Here is a 19,622-nt window from a genome sequence, read left to right on the forward strand (position 1 = left end):
ATAATTTAAATAAAAAAACCTTTCAGTCGAAGATTTCCTCCCAAATGGGACCAAATGAGACAACTTTTTATTCATTTGAACAAAAAAGTATTCACTAAATGGTAGGAAAAAAAAGTAGTTCAACTCTGCGTGAAGTGTTCTCCCTGCAGGTAACACAGGGAACGGATAATTTATTCAAATAATTAGCCAAGAATTTATAACTAGGAAGCTCAGCGATGCGACTTCTTGCAACCTTGCTGGAATCTTCCAACGGACGAAAAGGATACGTTCGTTTATTTTATTTTTCCTTACGACTCTAAATTATCCCACAAGGCAATCGTATTGAGGTTTGCGGTGCTAAGAAAGTACCAGCAGAGGGAGTGAACTTAGCGAACTCTTTTCTAATTACTATCGTTATCTCTACACCAGTTAAAATAACGACTTCTTGTTCATTCCCAACCGGTACGGCAAGCGCCCGAATGAAGTGGAAGCCGGCTGGATTGCTAGAAAGAAAGTTAAATTTATTATCCTCCCAGAAGGACAACTTTCTTTCGATCATAATAATTTAATCAATTGACAAGACCAGGGCGCTCCGTCAACGAGCCGAAGTACTTCTGGCGGATAATTAAAGGAATTCTTTCGTGGAGCAGTGCATTACGACCCTTTCACGAAACGAAGACACCTAAAACTGAAAAGTACGGGTTTAGATAACGACCTTCTTAATGGTGTTGGTATAAAGATATTGTGATAAATGTGTAATCGATGGCATGAAAGAGCACCGTTGCCGCTGACCAACTGCCATCGGGGAAGTTACCTGCCTAGAAGGACATTCGCGGTGATCCCTGAAGGGCAGGGTAAAGCAATAGAAGCGTAACCATAATTTTGCCCGCCAGCAAAAGAGATTAATTGACCGATGTAAATCATTATGAAAAATGCTCGATTTTTATCACACCGACCACAAAACCCAACGACCGCCGGGTGGCGGGTGTTTTGAAGGTAGTGAAGAAACCGCTTACTCCAAGGTTTTTTCGGAAGAAACAGAAAACAACAACCACCACGAAAGAAATGAACAAACGAACGAACGGGTTATTGGTTGGAGCTGAATTTATAGCTCACTTTATTTCCCATCCACCCCCAACATCGGTTCGCGGTAGAAAGTGGTCAGCAATTATTCTTCAACGACGATCAGAGATTCGGTCGGTAAGGGGGTTACATTTATGATACTGCAATGGGAGCTCGTTTCACGTTGCTTCGGGTTTAAAGATGGAAATCAAATCCCCCACCGTTGCTGCGTGCGGTTGTGACAGTTTTACTATTGCACATCTGTACCTCCCCCCGAGGCAAAAATGAAAGTAGTAGCTACTTACATCCAATGCTTAATGATTCATTATATGGCCAGTTAGTCACGTTTCTGTGCTAACTGCGTGGTTACGCATTTGGGGATTTTTTCTGCAAATAAAAAACTGCTCCAAAATCCACCGCTTGTCCTAACTTCGACCGCCGGAGGACAACCATTTGGCAAGCAATAAAATGTCCACTGGCTGTACACGCCCGCTAGGCGAATCCTTCCAGGCTCTGCCCGAAACGCCACGTGCGTTCTGCCCGCACCATACTCACACACCGTCACACAACGCAAAAGGGTGGAAAAAAGGTGGCTTAGGACCTAGGGAGGGGAAAGGGTAGGGGTTTCGGGTTGTTCCGTTGGCCGAACGAGAACGGGTCGAGAAATAATGTCACTCGGACGTCCATATATTTGAATCTAATTCGATTAGTTAATCCCCTCTGGAACAATATCCCCGAGCGGACCGAGCGGATGTGTGTGCGTGTGTGTGTGGGTGGGGCGGTTGGTGTTGCCCGGCGAACCGAAGACCGGCTCAGGATGGTCATCCTACCGCAGGATCAAAACCACCCGTGACTGGCCGGTGGCGCCACACAAACCCCGGGTAAGGTTAAATCAACGTTCACCCAAAACGATACGAGCCACGGCGATTGCTATGCGGTGTTCTCTTTCCCGTTTGATGAGAGTGTAAACAGAGTGATAGAGCCAATAATATAATGTTGATAATGCGTAGGAAGAGGCCTGCCATCAATGCGAAATAGCGGAAGGCACACGCCGAGGCGGACGACATAAAATTGGGAAAGAATCCGGAAGTGTGCGTGCGTGTGGACAGCGCGGAGGAAACGTACCCATCAGCCAAGGGAATATCCGTTTTGGCCCGGTAGGACGCGGCACTATCCGCTCCGAATGTGCTAGTAGCAGACACGGGGTTCGTCTACTTTAATGATTAAACTGAGCTCTTCGCGATTCTCGGTTGCTTTTCAATTTTCGCCTCCCCTTCCACTATCCTCGGGAAAAGTACTATCCTTTCTTCGAGCGAGCTTAGGCACCGGGGAAAAAGGGGGAAAAACGAGAAACCATCGGGGATCGGAACCACGCACTCAGCGACGCATCGTCGTCGTCGTCGTCGTGGTCGTCTTTAGGGAAAGCGCGGAAATAAAACTTCCATTTCCATTGTCATGTTTCCTGCCGGCTGTGCTGGTGTGTAATGGAAACAAAGAACCCGGTCGCAATGATACTATTTTCTTTTCGCTTTTCTTTTACGTCCATCCAACTCCACCTTCGGCGGGCTTCATTACATTCTATCGCTTTTCCGGGCCCCGGGATCATCGCTCCATCGGTCGCTGTTTTTCTTGCGCCGGGGAAAAATGGTGAGCTCATTGGCCGAGGAAAAAATCATTAAAGCAGTTAATTGCTTTCGGAGCAACGTTTATTTATGGTGTTATCCCGAATTCAATTTCCTGCCAGTGCGCGCTCCGTTCTTATTTACTCCATCGTTGGTCGCCTGTCCTCACGTGGTGTGTATCCTTTTTTTTGGAGGGGGGGGGATGAGATGGGTCGGTTAGAATAATCACCAACACGCTCCCGCAAACACAAGTCCAACAAGTGCACGCATACGCGCGTATGTGTGTTTGAAGGGAAGCGATTTTTCCCAGGCACAAATAATTCATCAATCTTCACCCGGATGAACCCCGGAATCGGAAATCGACACAGGAAAACTCTCCTGAAGATCGTATGTAGTATTTCTAAACGACGCTGACGTTCTAGTTTATATCGCGTTGACAGAAACGAATCGCAAAGTTCGGATGATGGAGATTCGGGAAATGAACGTTACATCCTAACTTCGCGCCCTTATTTCTGGTCGACTGGTTTTAGACGCGTCTAGGCCATTACTTTGATTGTTTCCCGGAACAAAAAGGTACTGGGTGGGAAAATACCAAACAACTCGAATCTCTCGAGTTGTGGAAAGCTTTCCGTCAGGTTTGGTTAGGAATTAACTGACCCATCATCGAATTACCTTCGGTAGCATATGTGACAGACATCAGGAACAACTGGGGGTTTCTGGAAATGTTTCAGCTATCTCCACCTGTTACCGCTAGAAGAAAATTCATCGGAAGAAGAAAGGTCCGACGAAAACACTAAGGAAGGAAAAACACGAGGTATCATTAGATGGGTGTAACATTAGAACCATGAAGGTTGCCTCATTTATCATAATTCACTCGCCTATCTTCCACTGCGTCCGGGCAGGGTTTGCGGATTCCACTGTCCTTTCGGCCGCTTTAATGTTTCTTATGTCATTTGGTCCCCTTTTTCCGTGTGGGTGTCCTTTGCGTGGCCAAAGTTTTTCCCTCGGTCCCGGCAAAGATGGAAATAAAATGTTCGTAGATTCAATTTCGATCCTCATTTTAGAAGACATTTCATCCTTGCTTATTGATTTGATAGATATGTCCAATCCAGCCGCCGGGAGAAGCCCAAAAGACGTTCGTGTGGCCTGCCTTTGCCAATTTTTCGCACATGTCCCACGCACTCCCCCGTATGTGTGTGCGTGTGTATGTATGATGGGGGGAAAAATGCCCCATTGCGTCCAGTGCGGGTATTTCTACTAAACGATTTTCCCGTTTAGGTTCTGCAACAAATGGACATTTGACTTTCTTTTTCGGTTTCGCTGTCCACACCGTAACACGCCCTCCGTAATATTCTCCCTGTGCGGAGGAAACAAACCGTGGTGAAAATGAATCGCCACTAAGGATGTCGGAGCATTAGCTGGGTGGCGAAATGAAAACTCCATCCCCCGGTGTAGTTGTGGTGGCCAAATGGTGCCAGTGTCGCTTGGGTTCAGTTGGGAGGACATTTAAGGCACCGGGCGTGCGACGGATAAACGGATGGGGGAGGGGTAAAAAATAATAAAAATATCTTTCCCTCACCCGGAATGATTTATGACGGTTGAAAATGGGTACCGAGGGTTGTCATAGGACACAGGAAGAGGTGTGTTTTTTTTCTCCTTCCTTTGGGGGCCGGGGAAAAACGATAAGGCCAGAAAAAAGAGCCGAAAAAGATAGCATCGTAGGACAGTGCAAAATTCGCGTTAAAGAGATTTTCGTAATGTTCGTGGTAGATTCAACCAGGCGCACCACTGTCCAAAAGGCATTCGCAAACGGACTCGGCTCCCCAATGGAATGGAATGCGCTTTCACAGTCCGGAAAATGGAAGAACATTTTTTCTTCTAGCTTCCAGAAGCAGACAGTTATAATTCAACATAATTTACTTCTTTCTTCGTTGCACTTTACTTTGCCACAGCAGATCTTTTAGAATTCTGAAATTATACTCGTAGTAGATGTTTGACTAGGGCAACCTGCGATACTGATAATATACAAATGTACCATAATAGTAACGATAGATGTCCGAAATTCTTTAACATTCCATAATACGTAAAATACTATTCTCATTATTTAATAAAAACCTAATTCTTATCAACTGTGTCCTTAGACCGAAACATTCGTAAGGCAAGGACTATTCCACCCAAAACAAACATCCTCCCGAAATACCCCGAACACTACTAACGTCATACAATGTTTTGCAGAACGTATCTGTAGGAAAGCGTAACGGCATCAAATCCCACACTTTGTAACCTTTATTACAAGACAGTGCTGTAGAGAAGGCAGCATGTTTCATATTGGGGAAAACGAAGAAACACAAGACATTACGACGGTAACCATTAAACCGTCCTTCGGACAGCATGTTTCGTACCTCCTGAGACAGGTGTCCCAAGGATTCGGTTTGGCTAACCTTTGCAAACTTATTTGTGTACCATAATGTTACGCAACATATTGTGCTTAGTTCGTTGTCCAGGCACATCGTTAATATTTTTTGTATAATATGTTCATTAAAATACAATGCTTATTACATTGTTTGTAACATTTCGTTTTTCTTTTCGATGGATTGTTTCTTATGAATTCAATTGTATCATTACGAGAGTTTGGAAAGCAACGGAATGTTCTAAGCAGCTATTCAAAAACAATACAGTTTCACACTCCTTCAACAAGCAACAACCAGACAGTTTGGAATGCAGCTTTCCAAAGAAGTAGTACCTGATTTGATGGATGAAGCTTTTGATGCTATTTTCGACAACAGTTCCTACGGACTACATGTACTACCGAAAACAAATAAGTAAAGCGAATTTGAAACTTGTATTTGAAAGTATATAAATTTCGTTTTAAATTTCGTGCGCCTACGAAAAAACTAAACAATAACAGGATAATAACAGAAACAAGTGATATTGACATCTAACCATATTTTAGCAAAGTGTTTCAATAAAAGATCTGTCAATTGAAAAAGAAAAGAAGAGAAAAGAGATTCAGTTTCGTATTTCTTCGCCCCACTTTAAGCAATATGAAGAAATTTTTAGAACTGCTCAAACGTCTTGTTGACTTTCTACGCCAGAGCTTCTATTCGGAGCTTTCCGTTGCGATGTATCAAAACCGACCGACTTTACTCCCCATTTTAAATTGGCAAACTAACTGCTGGCTTGCAAACGGTGCAAATGCATTTCGTATGCACCTTGTGTGCGAGCACCCCGGCCCACCCCATTAACAAGGATGCACAATTGGTACCTCCTTCCTTTTCATAACCTCGACCTAGTTGACTTCTTCGAATAAGGAGTCTTCGGGGCACAAATCCACCCATTCGTGTAACGCCAAAATGAGACCTGGTTAACGAAAAGCATAGTAGCGGTCGATGCAAACAACGCTTGCGGTGCACGGAGTGCAATGGTGGTGATGGTGGTGGTGGTTGTCTAATTAAAAACAATAGCTATTATAATTTCTTTGCCTCCGTCACTTCTTTACCCTGCATTGCATTTCTCCCGTGCCTTTTTTTTGCAGCAAAAATAAAAACGCTTTCATTTCCCGCTTCGTGACAGATACGGGTTTATCAGGAATCAAATCGTTGCGCGGTTCGAGCTGCGGACCGAAAGGGCTTCGATGGTCACTTTGGAGCACTGTTTTGCAGATGACTGCGCTGTTTGCCGGTATATGTGTGTGTGTGTGCGAGTGAGCTGGAAGGGCGAATGGGGAAACGAGCAAAAGCGACGGTGGGAGTGGTCAGCATAAAAAGAGAAAACATGCTTACAAATAACAATAATAACAATAATGATAAAAACCGTATCAGACCCAGCGAGTGGTGCCCCGTGCTTCCCAGGCTGCCCGGCGCAGCATTAGCTAGTTTTCCCGATTAAACACAGGGCACATGGTGTCGGTCAACCTGGCGAGCAGCGATGGCAGTATTATATTAATAGCTGGCAGAAGAAAACAAAAAGCGGCTCATAAAACGGACATATCAAAATGAAATGTACTCACATACACGCAAGCACAGAGGGCCATGGCTGTAGCTGCAGTCGCAGGGCGGCCATGCAAGTGCATCAAAACGAAACTCAACTCCGTACGCTCGTTAATTTATTCTTTAATCCATAATTTATTTACCACACTCGACTGACCGAAGCGAACCCGACTGAGACGCTAAACCGGTGGCCCGAGGAGACAAACGAGGCAACAGAGAAGAAGGAGGCAAAGGCTCACCCGAATTCACTAAGGTTATTACATGAAGAAATTGTGTTAGTGCCTGCCGGAAAAATCACTGGGAAGAAGGGAAACATTTCGTCCGAATGCATTGTTCAATTCATTTTGAGGTTGACGAACCAAACGAATGAAAATAGTGTTGTATGATGTGTTGTAAGCACAAACAGTGTACATGCTAAGTTTAGTGTATATGTTCCCTGAGGTAATCAAACAGGAAAAAACTGATAAATACTTAACGCGATCGGTAAAAACAACAGTTATTCCATACAACTCAATCATGACAGGAAAATCGTGATTTTTTACACCTAACTTAGTTAGAACTTTCGCCGTAATCTTTAAATAGGTTCCTTAATTTATGCTGCATGTTTTTTTGTAAAGTTCTAACAGTGTACATAAGGTGTTTCTTGGACTTCGATATCCAAATAGTACAGAATAAAAACAGAAATGATTGTTTTTTTTTTTTTTTTTTTTATGTGGCACGACATCCCCTAGTGGGACAAGGCCTCTCTCCGAAGAGGGTTTGTGTGACCGAAAGACGGTATATTCGGTGGTCAGCCGTTCGTAATACCGGAGGGTGCCAGACTCGAGATTAGATCCCACACCTGTGGTGTGGTGTTTCCTCGCGCTACCGCTGCGCCATGGGCACCCCCAAAAAATGATTGTTTTCCTACTGTAATATGCCCATGTGACTGCGTCAAATGATTAAAGGCGCTAATAAAACATAGAAGGGTCCTGTCGAAACGCGGGAATTGAACGTTTCCGAAGTGCCACTTCAAAAGTCACAGGTCGCATGCTAGTTATCCTGAACACCGTAGGATTGGTCGAGGATATGGTTGCTTTCTTTTTCTTGATACATGTATGCGCTTATGCAAATCAAAACACACACCAGCAGTCAGGACTATCACACACGCTACATTTCGCGATTGGAGACGAGACGGCAGTATTTCGGAGCCAAATGGGAGCCTTCGTTATTTATTTTTTTGTACCGTAATTTTTCCTTGCCATAGGGGTAAAGGTACACACTTTATTGTGTACACCTCCTTCAGGGTGATGTTTTCACCATGCGCGCAATTGGGAGTGAAGTCGCCGCCGGGTTTTCGATGGCGGTCGGTTGCATTTATGGCTTCTTCCGCAAGCCGGACGTCGAATGACAAATGCTGTTAAGTGTTATAAATGCAGTGTGTTATTGGGACTTTCAAGGACTCGCTCATGGACGGTCCCAAGCAGGAGAGAGCAGGCTGTGGACGCCTCCTCCTGACGAATGGTGACATCGAACGGTTGAACGATACAAAGTAGTAGCTGCGAGGCAACAGCGACTCACGATATGTTACCGTGCAAACATGCACACGATTGGCACATGATGCAGGTGTTCTCCTTGCCTCGAGTTGACAGGAAGAAAAAGTTTTCCGGTTCCGCGAGCAACATTTGTTGAAGCTCTGGAACTTGTCACAAGTTCCCGGTGGATAGTTTGCTAGTTTCGAAACACCTTGTGTCATTTCTATAACATTATTTGATATCTTCTATCTTTTTATAAGAACAGACTTCTATAAACTGATTTCTTTGATTTTATATTTAAATCTCAGTGCAAGTTTTTGAAGAAACGGAAAGAACCGAAGTGTAATATTCTTCAATGGTTGTATCTCTCGTTTCACATTGGCCGTTTCGCCTCTCAAAAAATCCCAAATTGTGCTACAATGTTGCTTTCTATAGACACCATCAGTTTGACTTCTCACTGCGGTCGTATTTTGTAACATGAACTGAAACGCGATATCCATTCCTATGCTGACCGGTAGCGCTAAAATAAGCGAATACACACACACACACACACACACACACACACACACACACACACACACACACACAAACATACACATAAATACTTTGACAGCTGCTGCGACAATGATGACGGCTTGTGTGTGCGCCACTTGGGGCAGCAGTAAAATGGCAGTCGTTCGGTGGCAAGCTGTAAACAGCTTTATGACACTTGGCTTGAAATCGATTTAAATGTGCGCATTTTTGCCCTTAAGCACCCACCCTCCGCCAGGTCCAGAACACCACCAGGTTCCCAAGCTGCCACCGTGTTACGTTGGGGTTGATAATTCGTTGCCTTTTTTGTTCCCCTCTTCAGCCGCTCGTTTGTGCTTTGTTTTAGTTTAGTTTTGGTTTTTTGTTCGGTTCGAATATACGCTAATTCTTGACGTCCCAGTGTTCTGGTATTCCTCACCCAACGCGTCTGCTGTTGATCATCTCCGGCTCGTTAAAATGGTACAAAATACAAAAAAAAAACAAAAAAACAAAAACAATGTCCACTAAGAATCCCCCCGAGTGGCGTTACTGCACGGAACACGCGGTGCAAACGGAACCGAAAACTAAGTGGAAGTGCGCAAATTTTCGGTAGCGAAGCAAAATTTGCATAATAGTTTTAATGGTCTCGGTAATTTATCAGACCCACGGTTTTTCCGTTGGCCCCCTCCTGGGGGACGACGGCCCGAAGCGGCGAACTGTTGATGTCGCATTCTTGGCCAAACCCAACTGCGAGCCGCGGGAAGAGATTAGAGTTTGCGTATATATAAAGTTTTTTTTCCCATTTCTCTACATTCGTACTGGTGCGCCGCTTACTTTCGCTCCATTTCCCGCAGTGTTTTGAAATCAACGAATGACTAGCCATCAATCAACGTCTGCTTAATTTTTTTTTGTTTTGTTTCTTCAACTTATGAAGAAAGCTAATGGGTTTTGTTTTTTCCTATTTTCGCGTAAGTGAACCTTTTCCAGGCGCGGAAAGGAAGCGGAAGATTAACGCAGTCGTAGCCTTCGGTCGCTGTTCTCAGCGGACGATTGTTAATTAGTTGGTCTTAAATGAGCATTTTTAATGGGTTTTTGGTTTAGTTTGTGACATGGGAGAATTCTGGCACTTTTTATCAAGCACCCCACCTTAGGATCTTCTAATGGAATTGGTACGAGCGATGTAGCGAGTGTTTATTAGGCATCATTTATTTTTCTACTTGGGTTTATTATAATGTTTCTGCTTGCAATTTTATAATTGGATTGCTTTTTTCTATTTCCAGGTACGTTGTTGGGGCTTTAGTTTGACAAACATCGTAGATGGTAAGCCAAACCAATCAAATATTGTATCAAATGTTATTGTACAAATATTGTAAAAATAAGTCAAAGGCAATGTTTTTTTTTTCGTTTGTAGTATCTGAAAAGCATCCTACTATAATCAAATCATTGTCATAAACTTCCAGATTAGTTGTTCATGCTTCGTCCTACTGGGTTAAGAGTCAACTTCCGAAAAAAACTCTCTTAATTTGGTTATGGAAGTATAAAATCCTATTTGATGGGGTGTCATAAAGTGGCAAATTTTACTGCACCCGGATTGTATGGGTAGCATTAGCATGATTGTTTTTAAAGATGTATCTCGAGTAGTGCTTTTGGAGTTTGGAATTTTTTCAAAGTACTTTGGCCAAATTATTCAAATCTATGTCTATGGCAATCATGTTGACTGATAGTGGACCAAAAAATGGGATTTTTTTATATTTTGTCTACATCTATTATTTTTTTTGTAGAAAAAAAGTAAGGAGTTGCCTTTAAGAACAAAACATTCTCCATCCACCATGGCGCTGCTGTTTGACAAATCAATGTTGAAAGGGGTTGGTTCACCGCTCAATGACCGTTCCGGTTCTCCTTTTCCAGTTTCTTAAGAGTGCAAGTTACTACATGTGACACCCCACCGCCATTCCCTTCCATCTCCATCAGAGAATTCGCGTACTTTTCATGCTTCAGTTTCTGTCCCGCTGGAGATACAGCAAAACTCGTCATCTCTTACCCGGCCCCCGAGAGGAAGCTGTGCGCCTTTTGCCTTCCCTTGGCTCTCGTTTGGTCGGGAGGAAATAATTGAATTTGATTATTTGCATAAATCTGAATTTCTAATTCCCACTCACACTGCCGCAGCGGCCGCAGCACTTCTGAAGTGGCTTTTCGCAGCCAGCCAGCGCGCAACATCGCCATAATCAGTACGCTGCTCAGCCGTACGTTACGTAAATAATCCGAGGAGACTAAATCAGTTCGCCCTCGTTGCGGTCGGGCGCGGGCCAGAATATAAAAAAAAATCCTCAAAAACTGGCAGCGAACCAGGAAGCGCACGGTAAAATATGGCCAGGCACAGGCATGCAAAACCCGAGCCGAAGTCTGAAGTGATCGTACTTGGGATGCTGCCCTGTGCCGCCCCTTTTTATGTTTATTTCGGTTTCGAACCCCTGCAGTTCTTTGCATAAGAACAAAAGTCTCGACCAATTTTACAAATTAACAAGTGGTAAAGAAAATGTTTTACCCAAACATAAAAAAGCGGACAGTCGTAATTTTTCCCCCTAAGCTGGTCGGAACCAGTGTAGAATATTTGATCCTGCCCGGACACGCGACCCCAACATCCCCTTTCGGCCCCAGGACCTTAGCACGGAGGTTTTATGCTAAGCGACGGCAAAAGATACTCGCTGACAGCTAAAAATTGGTCCTGTCCTGTCAATAAAATCTTGGCAAACAGACGACCCCCTCCCGTGTACCGTTTTTCTTATTGTTTTTTATTTTCGATATTTTTTATTCTTCCCTTAGTCCTGACTTCAATCTTCTAGTCTCGTACGGAGGATTAGCCAGTGGCTGTGCGTCGCCCGCAGTCGAAGACGAAACGTAAGAAAGGACGAAATCACAGCAGCATGATGATTGTTTATGATCTGATCATTTGTTTTGTGACGAGATAAAATTGGATTAAATTTGCATAACTCATTTGCCGTCCGGGATTTTTCCGAGCGCTTCGCTCTCGGTTCGGCGCTTCGGTTCCGGTGTGCGGTCGTCGCCCTTCCTCCTCTCGGCTCTCTCGCAACGAAAGCTTAAGCTTCCGACGCCGTCGATGAGGATAAGGACGTTGATACTGATGAGATGAATCTTCAGCTCCATCCTACTACCCCCGATTTCCATCCCGCCTCCACCCCCTGATGCCTATCTGCATATTTTCCCAATCACATCCCTTCGCTCCGGTGCGGTGACTGACGTTTCACGAAAGGACGCATACGCCAACGCTCGACTTTTGCCTCCACTGTGATGCTATCTGAGCTCGTGCGGTGGGTGGTGTGGACGGAGGAGTGGAGATAAGCGGGGAACTTCATCGCTCGGCAGTCCCACAAATACACACAAAAGCTGGGACGAATTGGAAAATGACTCAATTGTTATCATTCCAACTGATTTTAAATGATTCCACTGGATCGCCGGGTTTCCATTCCGGTGCCGGTGCCTTTCCCGCTTTCCCTCAAGCTTCCTACCCTACCCTGGACGTCCTTTACGTTTTCTCCCGACGTCGAACGGTCCATGTGCACTTTACACTCCGTTGCCGTTATCGCCAAGGAGTCAAAGTCATGCGTGCATACACAATTGATGAAATGAGATTGAATATTTAAACGTTTTCCCTTCGGTAGCATCGGGCGTCGGCTGTGGGAATGCAGTGTGCAGTTTTCTTTTTTTCCTTCGCTCCAACGTACGGGTCAGTGAAGGACGTCTTTGCACGAGTGGCTCGTAGCTTTGCTTCTTTGATACGATTGATATGTATGATGGCTGGTAGGAAATTTTCCAACGAACTTTTCTTGGCCAAAGAACTTTCGTAACAAAATGGTTAAAAAATTATGTGCTTCAAAACTTGTTATAAAATGATGAAACTCTATGTTTGACACTTGATTTGCAGAAAACATCGATACAAATGTTGCATGTCTCTCTGCACTATAGTTTTCCAAATACTTTTCAACTAAAGTCCGGTAAGGATACAACAAGTTCAAGTCGAAGGTCCTTTGACCTACGAACCATCGGAATTGTATTCCTCCATCGGGCCGGGAAGAAATCAAGTGAATCGTATCCCTCTCTGCTTGCCGCTTTTCTGGAATGTATCCCATTTCAACCCGTCGCTGGGATAAGGGATATTTTCCCTGCCATCGGCTGAGGAGTTCGCAGAAAAGCTGTCATCTAGTCATTTCCATTCCATTGCATTGCAGCTTTTCTCGACCCTTCTTGCGTCCGTGCAATATCCACCTTCCCGTCCCTCCTCGCAACTTCTCCCATTCCTGTCCGATGCACTCGCCAGCAGAACGTGCCGGGAACGAGTCGTTCCTTTCGATGGCTCACGTCGCCGCTAGACGACTCCCGTTGCCGGGAAGCTATTTTCTTATCCCATTTCAGTACCCTCTCGGCTACCCTTTTCCTTCTGGCTGTGTCGGCGGCGTTTGATTTCGTGTACTCTGTGCTCCATGAGGGCATAAATTATACGGCAGCAGTCGACGAATCTTTCATTTCCCATTCTCCCCCTCACCGGCTTTCCCGAGCTATTCCGGTTTACCCTTTAAAGGATCTTGTTTTTTTTTTCAACCAATCCGACTATCGAATGCGAGTGCTTTCAGTCCATTTATCAAGGAGTGATAGGAATTTCCCTGCATCCCATCGGCGTGTCCTTTTCCTTTGGCCTTTCTCTCCAGAAACGGTTACTCCTTGATCCGGATTTCCCTAACCCAGCCGGCGCGCGCCCACTTCCTTCACGCAAGGATTCTGTTTAAACAACCCAAAAATTCACAATTCCCCAGAAAAAGAGCAGCTTTCCAGTCATGTCTGCTCGAACTCCTAACGGAGTGTGAAATTGTTTAAATATTTACCATGCTCCTTCGGAGAAAGTCGGAATGATTTGCCATTTCCGTTTAAAAGTGTCTAGGTGTGTTGTACCTGAATCGGGGTTGGCACCGTTATGGCTTCCGCTAGGAAAACGTATGGCTTTGAGAAGCTATCACGACTTTTTTTTTCGATAGGGGAGAGGTGAACATTCCAAAATTGAAATTTAGATTTATGGGCATCATCTCGATTGAGCAATTACGTCACCTTCGCGTGAGTAGGCGTCCCATATAAATAAATACTCGTACAAGATTCAAACGGGGCCGTCGACCGCCGATTGTAAATCCTTGGCACATTTTATCCTCCGAACACTACTGAATATTTTAATATGCAACACGATACTGTTAGAAAAAGACGTCGTTAAAAATGTATACACTCACACAAACTGGATAAGTTGATGAATCGTAAATCAACAATCGCAATCGTAATGTGTTTGTAGTTTAGGTACAAACCAAAAATATTCAACGCATAATTTGAAATTACACTTGTACATTGTAGAATTCTAATGATTACTTAGTACAAGAACGTCCAGCAAGATTAAATTTGCGGAATACTATTTAGATGTAGTCAATGAGTTAAAGTAAATTGAATCACACTTCCCTACTTTTGTGTTCGGACTACTTTTTGTTGACGAAAACGATTTCCAAAGAGGTTGCTAAAACAGTGTTGATATTCAAAATCATACAACGATTTCGCTTATACCTGAGATCATACAAACACCTTTCCTCATTGCATTGAATGTGATTACTTCAATGCTATCTTTACTTACTTTTTAATATAATATGCATTGTAGTTATGCAAGCAGTCATTTACGATTGGTTACATTTGTTAAACATACAGGCATGGTTTGGATTTATTCATTATTGATAATCATTAGTAAAATATGTATAATTTCGAACAGTTATATATATTTTTTTAATTTCATACACATGCAATTGAAACTTTCTTTGGTAATTAATCCTGATGATTGACTTGTTTATGGCCTCGTCAATTGTGTTTCTTCGATCGAGTTAAAACTGCATCAATCATAAATTAACTCGTTCATGTCTTGGGCAATCGGCTGTTCAAACATCACATCCCACTAATCGCTGCTAAGTGCGAGCGCCCGCCAGACTTGCGCCACTAACTCCTGCGCATCGACGCTGATCCATTCCGCATCATTACGCCTTCATTATTTCATAATTTTTACGCGTTTTGCTACGCGGAAAATCATCGTGAAGAAATTAACACATTAGCGACTAATTGTGCATGATCCTCCACACTTTACGCTTGCAATAATATCGTTTTCGCTCGTTCTTTGCTTTCGTATCGTTTATGTGGGCGAATAAGCGTAGAAAAGCGCTCTTAGCGTTAGAAAACCCCTTTTGTTTGGTAGCGTTTACGATCATGTGTAAGTGCACTGTATCCACTTGAGTGTGAGCGTGGCCATAATCGCTGACGGAAAGGTGAAATAAAACCTACTGGTGTCCTTCCCATGCTTCGTTGAACCGCCGGAAAATGAGCAAAAAAAAACGATTAATATTAACGCTGATTGTAAACGCTTGTCGCACGGGGAAAGTATGTGAGTGTGTCAAATATTCGTCCCTGTTCTAGCACCGAACCGTGCCGTAATCGATGATTAAATATGTTTGCTTGCCACGGTCGAGCAAAGAACGGCCACCGCGAACGTTCGACATATTTTGGGGAAGGACTTCCATCAACGAAACGAACGGCGCGACGGAAGGGATACGTTTTCGAGGCTGAGCGGTCCAAGTGTCTTTGATTTGATGAAAATTATAATTTTTCTCGCTCGCCCCAAGAGTGCTTTTTCTTTTTTCCCCTCTTCGCTGGGCAACTCATTGTGCCCTCGAAATGTCAAAGCATTGGCGGACTGGGTCACAGCGGAGAAGGTTTCGGATTTCTGTTTCTTCATGGCAAAGCGAAGCAAAGGCATGGGAAAAAACGCCGTTCGAGCGGGCGTTTGATAAAGTTGCTGTTTCATGTCAGGTTCCAATTGTTGTCAAAAGTCCCAGCGCTCCCTACCGTTCACGATTTCCCCCTGCCTGAGAAGCCTTGCGTTCACTGCGCTCTCTTTTGAAGATATCTGAACTTTTCCTGCCCAACTTTCCCTGGTTTCGATCCGGCCACCATCGGGTAATCATGATCGGTAGGGAGTGCGGAGGGGCGGGGGCAAATATTTCCTATAATTTTCCACGCCACATTGGGTGGTGGGAGTTTCTCATGATTTCATAGCCGCACCGACACCGACACCGATTTTGGTTCAATTAATTAAATCCTCTAATTACGACCGTTCAATCACTGAGCAATTAAACGAAAGACGGCCTATTGGAAGGGCGGGATGTCGTGAAGAGTGTTTTCCTTCGAAGTTGAGCATTTCTTTGTTGCCCTCTAGGAAGGGGAAAACCTCCATGCCCTTCGCTTCCGAGGCACCCGCCCTTTGCCGACCGAAGTGGAAAATCATTTTAAAGCAAAACACGGCACCACCTCCGTCGGGCGTCGTCCTTGCTAACGAATTAAATTAAATTACCAATTAATGAATACCTTTTTGGAGCGCAGACAAAATTACAGATTCTGATACGACTATTGTTGCTGGTTTTCTGTCGTTTGTGTTGTCCTGATTTCCCATCCCTGCACAGTCGGTGGCCAACACATTGAACAATCTGTGGGCGGCTCGGCTGCCGTAATGAACCAATTAAATAAATCGAATAATATTTAAGATTACTCCATCGGGCTCACTGTCGATTGGGTGTAAACACCTGACCAAAGTACAGCAAAAACTATTTAATAAACAGCAGACAAAACATATATTTATGTTTACATTTCAATATGATTTTTTTCTTATATTTCTTATCATCCTCTAGGATGGATAAATCTGTATAAACTATTACGTATTTTATTGTTGTAAAGATAAGAGACAAGCATAATTTTCAACACTTCGCCCTTTTTTGCAAAATTTTGAAATTACTAATCAATACAACAATGTGATAAGTGATAATTGAATGGGTGAATTTTAGAAACAAGTTCCTCCCACGTTAACTAAACAGACTGTTTATAATGAAAAACTCCAGTTTATCAACCAGAGAGACACCTAGCTTAATGCTAGGAATCAGTTTAATGAAAGGAAAAACGCAAGTACCCTCCTCTTCCTCTTTCAACCACCAATTTCACGACCGTTGGAGAAGAGAAAAATGCATGTCATTTAAAATGGTTAAGAAATGGGAGGTGTGTTTCAATAAATCATAAATTTAGCATTTAATGATCGTAAGCGATACAGGCGAAGGCGTGTGTGCGTACCTGTGCATTTGAGCGTGTGTTTGTTTTTACGATGCTCAGGTTTGGATAATTTTTCTGCACCATCACCACGTGTCCCGGGCCTCGCTCGGAAATCCCTTCGCCACTAACAATGCGTTTAAATCATCCTCCACATTGCTCGGCAGGCTCGGCCGGGCCTTCCGATGATAAGGTGCAGAAAAAGAAGCTACACACCGGGATAGCAGGGGTTGGATGGTAGACGAAATGCGCAATGGTCGCCTCTTGCGATGGAAGTTGGGATTTTTAAGTACCCCGCCTGGCACGCAAGCGATTTAAATCCACTTGCATTTTATAGCACACTGTGCATACGGCGCGCTGCATACAAACATCCAATGCTGCAACTGCCGCTAAAAAGCTTGTTCTTTCATTTTATTGCCTTTCCTCTCTCACAGCGACCGGGCCGCTTCCACGGTCTCATTATTTTACATCTTTATTTTTCAAGTTTTTAGTTCTTTTTAAGTGGCGTTTTTAATTTATTTGTTAAGTTTTACTACCTTCATTCATTTCTTTCTTTGCCTTTGTATGCTATTCTTTGGTATGTTTCCTGATTCAGCCTTCCGCGCCTGGGCAGTTTGTGTATTTTTTAAACAATTTTTTCCTTCTTTCCTTTGGTTTAGTTGAATGTTTTCCTTAGAGCTTGTATTCTTCCATCCATTCATTTATTGAGAAAGCTTTTTTTTCTTTCGCATGATGATGTTTTTTGTTTTCATGTTTAATGTGTTAGGTTTTTTTACGATTTCATGTTCCCTCCTGTCTTGGTTTTCCCTACAGTAATTTATCGATATTTGTCTTACCAGAAGCAGCTGATTCGCTGCTACGAGGGGGGGAGGATAAACCCCTGGCTAGCTAGCTAAAGAACTAGCTCTCATCGTAAACATATAAACGACTCTTAAGGCGAGAGGCGAATCCACGATGCAAAAAGTGATCGGCCCGGCGGCACCCTTTCCCGAGCGGGACGTACGATTTATGTGTGCTTCTCGGCAACGGGAGCAGCCAAAGTGCCGGCAACATCGAAATGAATAACTGTAATTAATGACCCACAGAATGCAAGATTCTGACTGATCCATGTCTGATCCGGCCCTCGCTTTTTTTATGGTCCGCTGGCGAAATCGCTTAGGATTAAGTTGCAGTTTTTTTTTTGTTCGTTTCATTTTTCTCTCGGTGACTGAACAATCATGAACATAAATTACGTTATTTATCGGTTGCGGTGATCCAAATGCTACCGGGCGTAAGCCTTTAGTGGTCGTAAAAGTACCGTGCTTTCCCTTAGAAGATGTTTGTTGCAACCGGATTTTATCGAATTAAATAAAGGGCACTCTTGGTTTTGTTAGGTTCAGATAAATTTTCAATGACCAATGGTACGATTGTGTTGTATTTGAAAACTTTTCACGATAGCAATACGGTCAGGTCGTATTTCTTTCTGATGTTAGAACATAATAAAAGTAACCAATCACATTTTTAACAATTTATTTTACTAGTGCTATTACTTTCAAGAAAAACGTTAAAAAATGTCTGCTGTTCATTAAAGTGAAAAATAAAAACATTGCTCCATGCCTAGTCGAGACAGTATCTGTACGGCTCCCGAAAGGACAACACATTAGGGAGCAAAAACAGCAAACCGGCGCCATCAGAAGGACGCACACGGTCCGCCATGCACCGATACTGTTCAAACATATTTATACACCGATTACCGGGGCTTATTTTCCATATTATTACCATAATTATGCTGTCAGTGGTGGCAATAAATACACCCAACATGCCTCCCCCCACCCGAACGATCCACCAATCACCGTCGGGTGTGAGCGTTCGTCCCATTCCTCGGGCACGGATGATGGTGTTGCTTTTTCGGATAGGTTTCCATGTGCAGGGTCCACCGTCCGCCCCGGTGTCCGGGACACGGCGTTGGGATGCGGTGTGGTCGATGTAATATGGTTTGGCCACCGGTCACCTCGACGTATGCTATCATCATCCATCCAGCCGGGCAAACCATACATGCATACCCAACCGACACGTCCCACCTTCTGGGCGGTTGGTCGCACCGACAGGGCCAAATCAGGACATCCAACGAAGTGTGTGCATTCGCTCGTCGGGTTCGGAAATACCGACCGGGTGTGTAATCCATGGTAAAAAGGACATCGTGGGGTTGGGCTTACGGCCAGTGTACATACAAAGTCCCTCACACACATCCCTCCCGTCCATCGTCCGTCCCCGGGAGTATCGCAGCAATACGTCCCCATTGGCTCTAAACGACCGAAACTGACCATCATTTATATTATTCATTTTGCCACCGACCGCACGGTGGGCTATCGCTGGTTACGGCGCCTCTTCAGGGTTCGCTCTCGGTGAGCCCTTTAGCGCACACCTCGGCTCGGACGGCTGGAAGATTGAACGTACCATGGTGGTTTTCCATTTTTCCACCGCCCACCAGAGGGAAAACGGTCGATGTGTGTGTTTATTAAAAAAAAGAGAACCTTCCCGGGGAAAGCTGACAGCAATATGTGTGTTTGTACACAGACGGAGCCATAACGAACCGACCCTCGCTAGTCAGCCGCCTTGCGGACGGGCCACCAGTTGCTGCTCGTTGCAGGGCGTTTGAGTTTCCCGATGTTGCGATGTTTGAGGACACTATTCGGGTTTGCATTCCGTGCGAAAACCGACCACGAAAGATTGTACATTAAAGCGCGCTCGCTGCAGGGAAGTAGGTGGCACGTAAGACTTTTCCA

The 19,622-nt window shown here is 44.1% G+C and overlaps 1 protein-coding gene across 1 annotated transcript in view; it reads left to right on the forward strand.

Moving 5' to 3' along the window:
- The window catches only part of LOC131265760 (aryl hydrocarbon receptor nuclear translocator homolog), a 201,460-nt gene that overhangs the window by 143,224 nt on the left and 38,614 nt on the right, over positions 1-19,622 (forward strand). The window lies entirely within an intron of this gene.

The sequence above is a fragment of the Anopheles coustani genome, chromosome 2 (assembly GCF_943734705.1).
Source record: "Anopheles coustani chromosome 2, idAnoCousDA_361_x.2, whole genome shotgun sequence".
Classification (NCBI taxonomy): domain Eukaryota; kingdom Metazoa; phylum Arthropoda; class Insecta; order Diptera; family Culicidae; genus Anopheles; species Anopheles coustani.